Here is an 11,374-nt window from a genome sequence, read left to right on the forward strand (position 1 = left end):
TTGATGTTATTCCATTTTTTGTATGCTTTGCTTGTTTTTTTTTTCAAGACATATAAGTACGCTTGAATGTTACAGAGCCATGCCAAGGGCATGTCGGCACAAAGTATTTTGGGCCAAGTGTCCAATCTACCTTTTTGCCTTATGCTGTTACGAACCTACTTGTAGGGTTCGATTTGGCACATGTTGTCACATGGGATACAACATGGTCTAGGAACTCAAGGAGTTTGGTTTAGCCAGTGTGGAGCATGATAATGAGGGTCCCTCTCACTCGCGTCGCAGAGTGTTTGTAGTTACCTCCACACACAAGTACAGCTCGTACTTGATGGATGTCACTTTTACTAGCATCCTTACTTGAGACATATTCCACATGTGGAGAATATGAGTCTCTGGGACTGACACTGGCGCCCAATTCGAAATGATGTGTCGCGACGAAGTCCCTAGGTGTTGGTCGCATCCGTTCATTAGACCAATTGATGCACACAGTATCAGGAACAATTTCAGTGGCCAAAAATTGTCGGGTACTAAGTACAGACTTGTTGTGATTACAAGTGTTGTGAAACCACCTTAACGGAGGGTCGTTTCTACGTAGAGCAAAGTATGCTACGTTCATGAGAATGTCTCATGGTTGGTTCCTAGGTGTGACCGGGTTGTCACATTCTATTATGGTCCAACTTTTGCTGCAAAGTATGCTACGTTCATGAGAAGGTCTCATGGTTGGTTCCTAGGTGTGACCAGGTTGTCACATTCTATTATGGTCCAACTTTGTTGCAAGATTTTCCCGTAAGTATCGTGGAAAGTCTCGTCATGGAATTGCGGTTTGGATATGTTTGTGTTAAATGCATGCACACTAGGTGTTATGGGCCCTAGTGTTTAACACTAATTTATTTGGAGCGGCATGCAAATCCATGGACTTTATTCTTTCTGCACCCTTTTGCACTGCTAGTGCAATCTCTCTTGCAGATTTAGTATGAATTTACACCCTGCCATACAAGGTGATGGCTGAGTATGGATGTTAGTGATTGGTTGTTGGAACCTCCAATCTACCTTCAACCTAGTTGGTTGTCTCCATTCCATATCGAGTATATGGCTGGATACTCAATGGTTGAGTCATAGTTTGTCGTCAGTCGTGGAAGACTTTCTGTAAGTGGTTGGGGAAAGTACCTCACTCTTACTGCTGTTATTCATCCCATGTTGGAGGGGCAGCTTACAACTATTATATTTAGTATTAAAGGATATGCTAAGCGCATACGTTAGTAAACCGTGCTAAAGGATCTACTAAGAGCATACGTTAGCACAATGCATTCTGAATAGGTGATTCTCTCCTTATTCTAGAATTTGCTTAGGTTAGGTTTTCAACTTTGAACACCTGTTGTGGTGGGGTTGGATACCGATAGTTTCATAAGTCAAGGACTTAGTAGGTGTGCTGACAGAGTATGTTGGCATGTAACCTTTGTTAGGGGTGAACATGTGGTTCTGTGTGTTCCAAAATGTTCAGAAGTCTGACATGAGGACACTCCCTATTCTATCTTTCAGTAGCTATGAGCTTTTCAAGATACTCACATGAGTTATCATGAGTTACCATTTAGATACGGGTGGTTGCAAAAGGACAACAATGTTGAAAATCAAGATGTTGCTCTTGGTTTCATTGAACCTCTTCACTGCACCCGGTATCGGTCATATGGACAATTGGCCCGTGTAGAGGATGCCAATAAGGAAAACATCAGTGTTCTTACGAAGATACTACCACTTGTGTTTTCGAGGACGAAAACGCTTCTCCAAGGGGGGAGTAATGTCAGGCCAAGGGCAGGGCCAAGGGCCAGGACGGAAATGCAGTCAAGGGGCGCTATCTTTAGAGGCTAGGAGTCTATAAATAGCACGGTTGGGTGGAGAGTTGCATGGTCCAATCCCCCGCGGTCTCACACGTATGCTCTTTTTCTGATCCCGAATCTTCTAAGGTAGCTGAGTGTTCATCTAAATCATCAGCTGCATCGTAATAGAGGTCTGAAAAGACTTGTTGAGCTTTCATCAAGTCCTTGGGTTCCTCATCTTCGTTTTCAATGTTGAGGACTGACATTATTTGGATGGGAATTATGTTGTAGCCATCCTCATTGCAAAATTGAGTAGGCATAGACGTATTCACACATACATCCATTGTCGCTAAAATTTGAGTCCACTCAAAAGGTTCAAATAAATGTTATGGAAAGGGTTCCGGTACGTAGGCTTTGTCTGTGCAGTCCCTTTCTAGGATACATTCTTCTCCTCTCAAGCTTCCATTTTCTGAATCTCCGCACATCCAAATAGGAGTGTCTTTGTTTAACCAAGATGGGAGTTTAGTTTCAGCTGAAGAGACTGAATCAAACTCTTGGATGGATGTTTTCAAGACATCTCTATAAGTGTGATCTTTTAGATTGACTCTTGTTATAGATCTCATCTGCTTCAAGTTGTACAGATAGTTGTTTCCCCAATCTTGGATAAGTTGTACATGTCGCATGAAATGTCTTCCCAATATGATTTCATAGTTGAGTTTTTTTCCAAAGTCTACTATGGCAAAAGTGTGTTGATATTCAATTCCACACGAATTGACTATCACTTTTTCAAGCAGCCATAGTGGTCTCTCAATGTGTCCGTCAGCCAACTGCAATTTCATTTGAGTTTCTCTAATGGCTGGGTGTCCCCAGGATTCCATACTTCTTTAGTGGCTATGGCTATGCCAGCTCCACTATCCAGTATTGCCATGGTTTCAATGTCATTATATTTCACTGGGAGGGTGGTGTTTCTATCTTCCCCTTCATAATATTCTCCGACCTTGTTCATAGGAACTGGTAGAATCTCTTTGTTTTCCATTTCATTTTTCAATTTTCCCAAATTCTTAGAGATTAACCCCGTTATCCCCACCTTCTCTAGGGTTTTCTGTAAATCGTTCCACAAGTATGGTCTGAGTTTCAACAATTCTCCCAAAGTAAGAGTGCATGGGATGGGTGTAGACATGATTGAATGAATGTTGTCTACTTTTACGGTCTGTTCAGCTCTTTTTACTTGAGTGGTCTTGCAAACGATGGATTCATCTTCGTTATCTCTCAAGTAAGAAGGTAATGTTTTTAATGTCAATGGTTTAGATATTCTTGAAGCTTCCGATCCGCAATCCCCGTACAAGGATTGTAAATCCATGTTCATATCAGAAGGTAGGTTATCCAACCAGACTTCGTCTATAGGAGCTGACTTTAAAGTTAGGCTCCCACCATTGATCTCTCTCACTTTTTCCCATAAGTGTCCTGGCCAGTCTTCCTCTACGAATGGAATTCCGTCTAAGGCATCTTCGTTGTCCGGCACTATAAGCTCTAGTTCATTTGTTTCAAGGTGGGATTCTGCCACCACATTGGATTTTGATTTCATTCCTTCTACCACAAGCTCTTCAGGTTTTGTAATACTTTCAAGCTTGGGTTTTTGTTTATCAAACATTTGATTCTTACCAAATTTTAATAAGCCTCCAGCTTCGTTGCTTCCATGTCTGGAGATGGATAGTTTTTCACTTGTTTTCCATGTTTTGGCCTACTTTAAGTTATGCTTGGTAGGCTTCCAAGGCAGCATTAATAGGCTCGAAAATTTTATCAACCATAATGGATCCTCCAGATTTCACGTTTTGTTCCTTAAATTCACTGCCAATTTCTTTCAACTTGTCCTGGGCTAGCATTTTTGCTTTCTCTTCGATTTAAACCCGTTGTTTTTGTTTTCTCATCTCATATATTTTGCTTCTGTTCCTTTTGATTCTTTGAGAAGAAATTTTCGTGTTCTGTGAATCACCAGAGGAGTTGTGTTTCTTTTTCTTTGCCTGGGCTCTAGTGATTACCTTGATTGGAATAATCGGTTCACTCTCTGATGAGCTACTAGGCATCACTTGGACTACGTTTACGACAGTTTTCCCTTGTTCAAAGGATTCTTAGGACAATCTTTCGGAAAGTGTCCTCCATTTTTGCAACATTGCATGCAATAAGCTTCAATTGGTTTGCGGTTTTTGTCAGGCTCTGGACATTCCTTCTTCCAATGGTCATTAGCACCACAGTTATGACAGTTTCCAGTTCTAGGCTTCATCATGGGTCTTCTCATGGGAGGTCTGACACTTTGATTAGCTACATAATACATTGGTGTGAGCTCTGGTGGAGCATAAGTCATGGTTTCTTCCATTGGTGGTGGATGTGGACTATACCAATCTCCTTCTACCATTACTGTAGATGGACTACGCTCTGCATAGGGTGTAACAGACACTAATGCTTGTTCATCTATGACTCCTTCAGAGTGCATGTACTTTACATGCATTCATTATGTCCTGGATACGGAGGTTGTTGTCCCAACACAGGTTGAGGTCTTTCAATACCCATGGTGGTCTTTGAGCTTGGGCCAAATTAGGCTGATATCTGTACACGGGTTGTCCTTGTGGTCTCATGGGCACGTACTGAACATTCCCATCATACTTTGGTTTGAAGTAGCACTAGTGGGTCTCATGGTTGGTCCATTTACCCTCGATTGCACACCATGTTTGTGGCCTAATTGGTTGTCCCCGTGGAGGTATCCCTTGTCATGGTCCTCTTATAGGTGCTTTTTGCATATTGTTCATCATGTCGTTCGTCCTTTTTAGCATATCTTCTATGTCTGAGAGTGGTGCTGAAGCAGTCGTTCCCACTTGTGTTGGTTTTGTGGATGTTGTTTTCTTACTTTGGTTATCCTTAGGGACATCTTCTTCATTGAAGATCTCACAATTGTCTTCTAGGTCAATCGCATCAGATACACACGCTTCTAGGGTTGTATGATTTTTACTATAGAGTATAGCATGAAGTTCTTTGTTTAGCAGTCCCTCCGGAAACAAAGATACAAGTCGTTCTTCTGAAGGTATCTCCATCGCTGGGCATCTGGCAATGTATTGTTTCATTCGAGTTGTACAATTCCTAACAGACTCACCACGTTTCTGTTTAAAGCTGTAAATTTGAGCTACCGTATTATGTTTAATCCCCGTTTTGGAACAAGCTGCTACAATCATTGAGCTAATGTGTTCAAGTCCATGATGGACCTTGGTGGAATGTTTTGGAACCACGTCAAATTTTTTCCTTCTAATGTCATTCCAAAGCCCTCGAATTGAGTATGGAAATCGAATATACGTTTTTCTCTTAGCACTTGCTTAAATCTTGATAAGTGGTCATATGGATCCCCTGATCCATTGTATTTTCTGACCCATTTTTGAAAATCAGCTCAACTGACACGTCTATTTGATTCTACTCCAGGTCTTCTGGGAGTTGGTTCTGTTCCAAATCCTGCAAACCAGTCTGTTGGAAATAGTGACTCATGTAGCCTTGAACTGGCCTTAGTGTCACTCGGTTTTCTACATAATGAGGTGGTTTCTGGTTTCTTCACATTACTCTCAGATGATCTCTCACGGTGTTCATCGCTTGGAATTGTGTCTGGTCCTTGCTCCAATATCCAATCCCGTATGGAATACCCTTGGTGTTTGGTTTGTTCTACCTCCTCAGGAGTCATCATAACAAAGTTATTGTTATAACAATCCCTAAAAAGGTAGGTTAATAGGTCTGTTGATCCCTGATTTTTTATCTTGAAGATATAGATGATCTACATGGCCGTTAATTGTCATGGTTTGGTATGAGAAGTCCACAAAAGATCTTTTATGTTTCTATCTTCCCAACAATAGACTCCGGTCCAAGGATTATCCGTACTAAACCATTTCAAAGGCTTCAAGTCTACTTGATCGTATCCCTCGAAATCCAAAGTTGGTGGTCCTTCTTTTGCTGACATATTTGGGATTATAGTGTTTACTTCTAACCCCCATTTGTCTATCACGTCAGGGTTTTCAACCTGTAAATGCTGAGTTCCGTTTCGATCCATGTACATTTTTCCTTGTTTGTTTGCCCTAACCTCTTCTTTGAACTCAATATCATGGTCATCAATGCGAATAGCATACTCCTCGTTAAGGTCCAAGTAAACCTGGGCTCCATGACGGTTAGTCTTGTAAAAAGATAGTATATGCTTATAGCGCACTCTCGTTCCGGTTTTCGAGTGAGTCGAGTAAGAAAACATTTCAGATGTTGAATTTGAAAAAGTTTCTGAGACTTCTTCAGGAATTGTGTGCAAGGAATTGCCTCGATTCACGCTTTCTTCGGTAGATACTCTACTGAAGGTTTCTCCGAGTATGCCCTGATTTCCTAGTACATGACCAGATCTAAGGTTCATATAGACTTATGAAGCCCTGGATAGAGTACTCACCTTTGGATTGACTCGACGTCAATTTCCACTCGATTCAATTGCAACTTTCTGTCAATCCACTGATTCCTCATCTGCAATCTGATTCCTGTACAAATTTAATCAAGTTAGCTATTCTTCTATAAAGACAGTAGAGCTCTTGAGAACTCTTTGTGATTGGTCTCTGTGTATCACTTCAAATCGAGCTATGGAAGTCAAAATTTGACTTTCAGATTCGACTTTAGCAAAAATCAAAGGTCTAATTTGCAACGAGTGTATCTGTATCAATTTTGATCCGATTGAACCCAAAATTTCCCTGTGGTTCTATATTAGGTTCAAAAGTAAAAAATGATGATGTCTTTAGATAGAGAAGTAAATAATCACGATTATTTACTTTTGTCAGTTTTTTACACTTTTTTGATAGGTTTGGCAAGTATACAACTTGTTAGAGTCTGGGTAAATTTCAACAAGTTTGGACCAATTCTGATCAAGTTTATCAGCTGTTTGGTGTCCGCAGACTCTGATTTTGAGAATCTGGCTTAAGTCTCCAACATGGTGAAGCTAGTGGTATGCAAACTTGGTCAAAAAAGTTGAAAAATAGAACAGATGTAAATAATCGCGATTATTTACTTATGACAATTTTTTGTAAATTTTTGGTCAACTGAGCATATAAACATGTTATCAAATCAACATTAACCTATGAATCAAATTTCAACAAGTTTGGACGAATTTTTCTCAAATTTATACTCAAGATTCAAAAACTCAGTACAAACGTTAGCTTTTACCCAGTTTTTTACCAGTTTAGTGATCCAAATCTTTTGGGCCTTTACAAAAGTGTTTGTACACATGCAATGTGTCAATGGTATGAACCTTGGCCAATTTAGAGCAGAAAGTTAATAATCTCGATTATTAACTTTAGGCTTGAAATGAGCACTTTTTTGCAATTTTCTCAAAGACAGTCTTTACGTGATGTATTTTAAGCCTATGAATCAAGTCAAAACTTAATTTGGCCTAAAATGTCAAGAAAAAGTAAATAATCTGTGTTTTGGCCAACTCTTGAAATTTTTACCTCGAAGTGTCTTTGAGCTTACCCACTGGTTCGGACAACTCTTAGGCTTACTCTCTAGTCGGATTGAGTGGATTCGAGTCATTTCAAGCTATTTCTAGCCGTAGACCTGAAATTCTGCAACTTCCAATAACAACTCACACTTGATTCTTTCAGAGAGAGCAATGTTCTGAAATCCACCTCGGATCCTACTTTTCCTACTCCTAGATTCTCATGCAATGGGGTTTGGGAAAGTGTCCACAAACACTCGTTTTCTTGTGTTTTTTATGTTTTTCAAAGTCTTGATCTTAAGACTTGTTTCGTCTACCAATCATTCTCCGAATCCTAATTGAAATCTCTAATCCTACAGTACTAAAGGTACTCAGCAAGTACGATTACTTCCAAGCTACCTCTACACAACAAAAGACGACAATCTTAAGTTATGCGGTTTCTAAAAGAAAGTTTTGAACTCTAGGCAAAACTAGAGGAAGTTAAAGGACAACTACACAAGACGCTCATGCTTTTCCTTAGTTTAGGTCTCTTCGATCCGCGGCAACGGCGCCAAATGTGGGACGCATGTCTAACCTCACCATCCTATCTTATTGCAGTATTAACGAGAACCACGATTAATTTGTCAAACCATGGGACGAAGCTGACTCGACTAGTGTATAGAGGCTACAAGAGGTTGTCAATCTCTCGGAAAAAAACTAACAACTCGCATCTAACTCAAGCTACACTCAAGTGACTGAAATCACCAAAAACCAATCGCTCATCGGCAAGCAAATCAAATGCGTTACAGTATCAAATGATATCCAAACGTAACGAAACTTCTAGGACAAGTTTATAAGACCTAAGCACACATGCCTATCGTCTCAAACCCCACTTTATGTCAAGTTCCAAAATCGCAATTATTAACAGCAATGGGTTTTTGACGTAGTCATTTTCGACCAAGAATGCATCTAAATGCTCAGCAATGATGCCCCAATATCCCGCCTATGCTTAGTTTTCGATTTAAAAGTGTAAATTCCTAGTTATGATGAAATTAGGCCGCGGGTCGGCGACGCCAAAAGCTACGAAATACCGTGAATGGCTTACGTCAATGCGTAGAGCTCTTACCTGCGGTTGCAATGCAACAAACGCAATCGCAATGTGATAACCAGAGAGGGAGTAAGAAGCACGAGAAGGAGAGAAGTGAGCGTCGTTTGCTCACACTGTGTATTTTTTATCCAAAACTTACAAAAATTGGCTTTTATACCTTAGCCAAGGTTTTTGGGTGGTCAAAACTAATAATCTGGAGTTCTACCAAAGTTGGAACATGACTGGCTGATACAATCTGGAAGCTTGTAGCCCCGGCTCATTAATTACAAGGTTTATCCAAGAAAAGAGGAGTTACAATATTCTCGATTTATCAAAATAATAAATGTTTTACAAGGAGAACTCCGAAAAATGGTGCAAAAATGGTGTCCGTGTTAGCTTGCTGCTAACACTCTCAAGTGTTTAGACACTACATACTAAACACCTAGAGTGAAGTGCCAAATGAATTAAAAGACAGAGTCATCAACATGCTGCATGACAAGTTTCCTGTGTCAAGTCGGGATGAACGCTTCAATGAATACCTGATGAAGGTTCGAATGCGCGAATACTGCAAGCACAAACGTTCTGAAGTACAAAAAACAATAAAGCATGGGTGGAACATACCAGATTGGCTGACCAAAGAAGATTGAAAGAATGTGAAGCGAGCAGCGCGCGTGAATCCTGACAAGTGGAAGCAACAAAAGGAGGCATCCAAAGTGCGAGTAGATGCAAGGAGCTCGCACCACTTGGGGAGCGGCGGGTGGGTATCATTTGAGGCTGATTTTGTAAGTGTTTTTGCATTGCTCTTTAGGTTTGGTAGTTACGTCTATCTGTACTTTTAAATTTTAACATAATGGATTCTTTGTATGTTTTGAATAGTGGTCGATGAGGCAGGACGTGACCCCACACCATATGAGCGCGAGTACGCAGGCAGAAAGGGCTTCAACGCCCCGATGGACATTCTGAGTTCTCGCGGTGGCATGGTTAGTATTTCACTTTACTCTTTTACATTTGTTGTATTTTAATGATAAGATAAGAAAATAGATTGTTTTGTAATTATATGTTTATACTTACCAAAAGTACGTCTTATTGTTTTTTTCTGCAAAATCTGACAGATACGTCGCTTGGACGTGATGAGACGTCTGATTAGACGTCAGTCTAGCCGTAGCCAGATAGCATTAGTTTCCTTTTGTCATAGCATGTATAATGAGATGAGGTGTATATGTCTTTTTGTGACTATTGGAAAACCATGTATTTTCTCGATAATGACAATTGTGTTGTAACTACTATATTTGCAAAGCTCAACAATCAAGTGATTTTGCCTATGATGTGTATAATTGTCATTGATTTATTTTTGTCCAATTACTTTTGTCAGTTTTGTACCTTTATTCTGCAAACAATACTATGCATGATGGAGTTAATGGTTATATTGTCTTGTAATAAAGCTTTATGACTACTTTGGGTCTATACCTTGCACTTTTTTTCAAAGGTGAATCTGAGCTTATCTTGGATTCATTTAGGTTTACTCTATTCTGGAAACATTCAATATGGTTGATGGGTTGAATGCCCTACCACCCAAAATTTTTTACTCTCGGGTGTCGCTATAAGCATCTCTGTATAAGGTTCTGCTATGTCGCTATAAGCATCGTTCTTCAGAAGGACTATAACCGTCGCTATAAGCATCACTATATGTGTCGCTATATAGCGACAGTTATATCGACGTTCCCGTAGCGACGCTATTAGCGACGCTGGGGAGATAAAAACCCAATGTATTTCCGTCGCTAAAAACTTCACAAGTGCACATATCCTCTTGTAGTGCCCTAGCCATTCACATGGCCATTGTCAACAAGAGTAGAGGTGTGTTGGGAGCTTGTTTAGGGTCAAATCTGGTGTTTGTGATGCATTTGCTGATGGAATTCATGAAAGCGTTTTGATGGCAGAAAATAAACCGCATGGTAGAACAAATCCCCTTCTGCCAAAGCGATATGTTCCATCTCCTCCATGGACTTTCTCTATGGAAACGGTTGGGATAAGCATAAGGGGTAGCATGGAAGGTGAAGCTGGAGCGCGGTCGTAAAGCTTTAACAAAGTGGGTCGTCAGGTAATGGGAGCTAATTGTGGAAACTGTCGTAGGATAATTAGAGTTGAAAGTGCCGCATACCAAACACTACGTCTAATAGAGGAGCTCTCTTAGCCAATGTAGGGTAATTAGAGATGAGGCCCTGTGCTCACTCGCTGTTCTATGTGTGTCTATGTCGATCCAACTCAAGGTCTGAAATGAGAGAGAGAGAGAGAGAGAGAGAGAGAGAGAGAGAGAGAGAGAGAGAGAGAGAGAGATTTTATTATCGTCATCAGAGGTCAAATATGACCTATGGGACCAAAGTTACATGTGATGTAGTATGTGTGTGGCTAATGAGTGACTCTCGATGCTCCAAAATTGTGGTGATGAGAGTCGCAATAGAGAGCCCACATTGTGGTTGGGAGAGGAAAGTGTGTAGGTCTAAGTCATGGCTAAAAATGTGAGGGACGCAAGTTCGGATGTGACAAAAAGCTAAGCACTCTAGTAGTGTGTGGTACTCAGACTCTTGAACTTACAGTGAGCATAATGTGCACAATCAACTTGACTTTTCTCCATTGCCCCAACGCCCTGTCTCATAAGGTCTGAGAGAGAGAGAGAGAGAGAGAGAGAGAGAGAGAGAGAGAGAGATAGATAGATAGATTTTATTATCGTCCTCGGAGGTCAAATATGACCTATGGGACCAAAGTTACATGTGATGAGAGAGAGAGAGAGAGAGAGAGAGAGAGAGAGAGAGAGAGAGAGAGAGAGAGAGAGCGGTACACACATAAGCGACGGAAAGGAGAGAGATGATGAGTCCTTATGCTACGAATCTTGGATCCATCCACCCTACTCCAAAAGAATCATGGTTTTCAAGACAAGATTCACCACCAATACGGAGCATCTTGAAACCTTTACACACCCAACACACTTGCTTTGCAGACTGCACGAGAAAA

Source organism: Adiantum capillus-veneris, chromosome 22, assembly GCF_014529385.1.
Source record: "Adiantum capillus-veneris isolate H3 chromosome 22, ASM1452938v2, whole genome shotgun sequence".
NCBI classification, from domain to species: Eukaryota; Viridiplantae; Streptophyta; class Polypodiopsida; order Polypodiales; family Pteridaceae; genus Adiantum; species Adiantum capillus-veneris.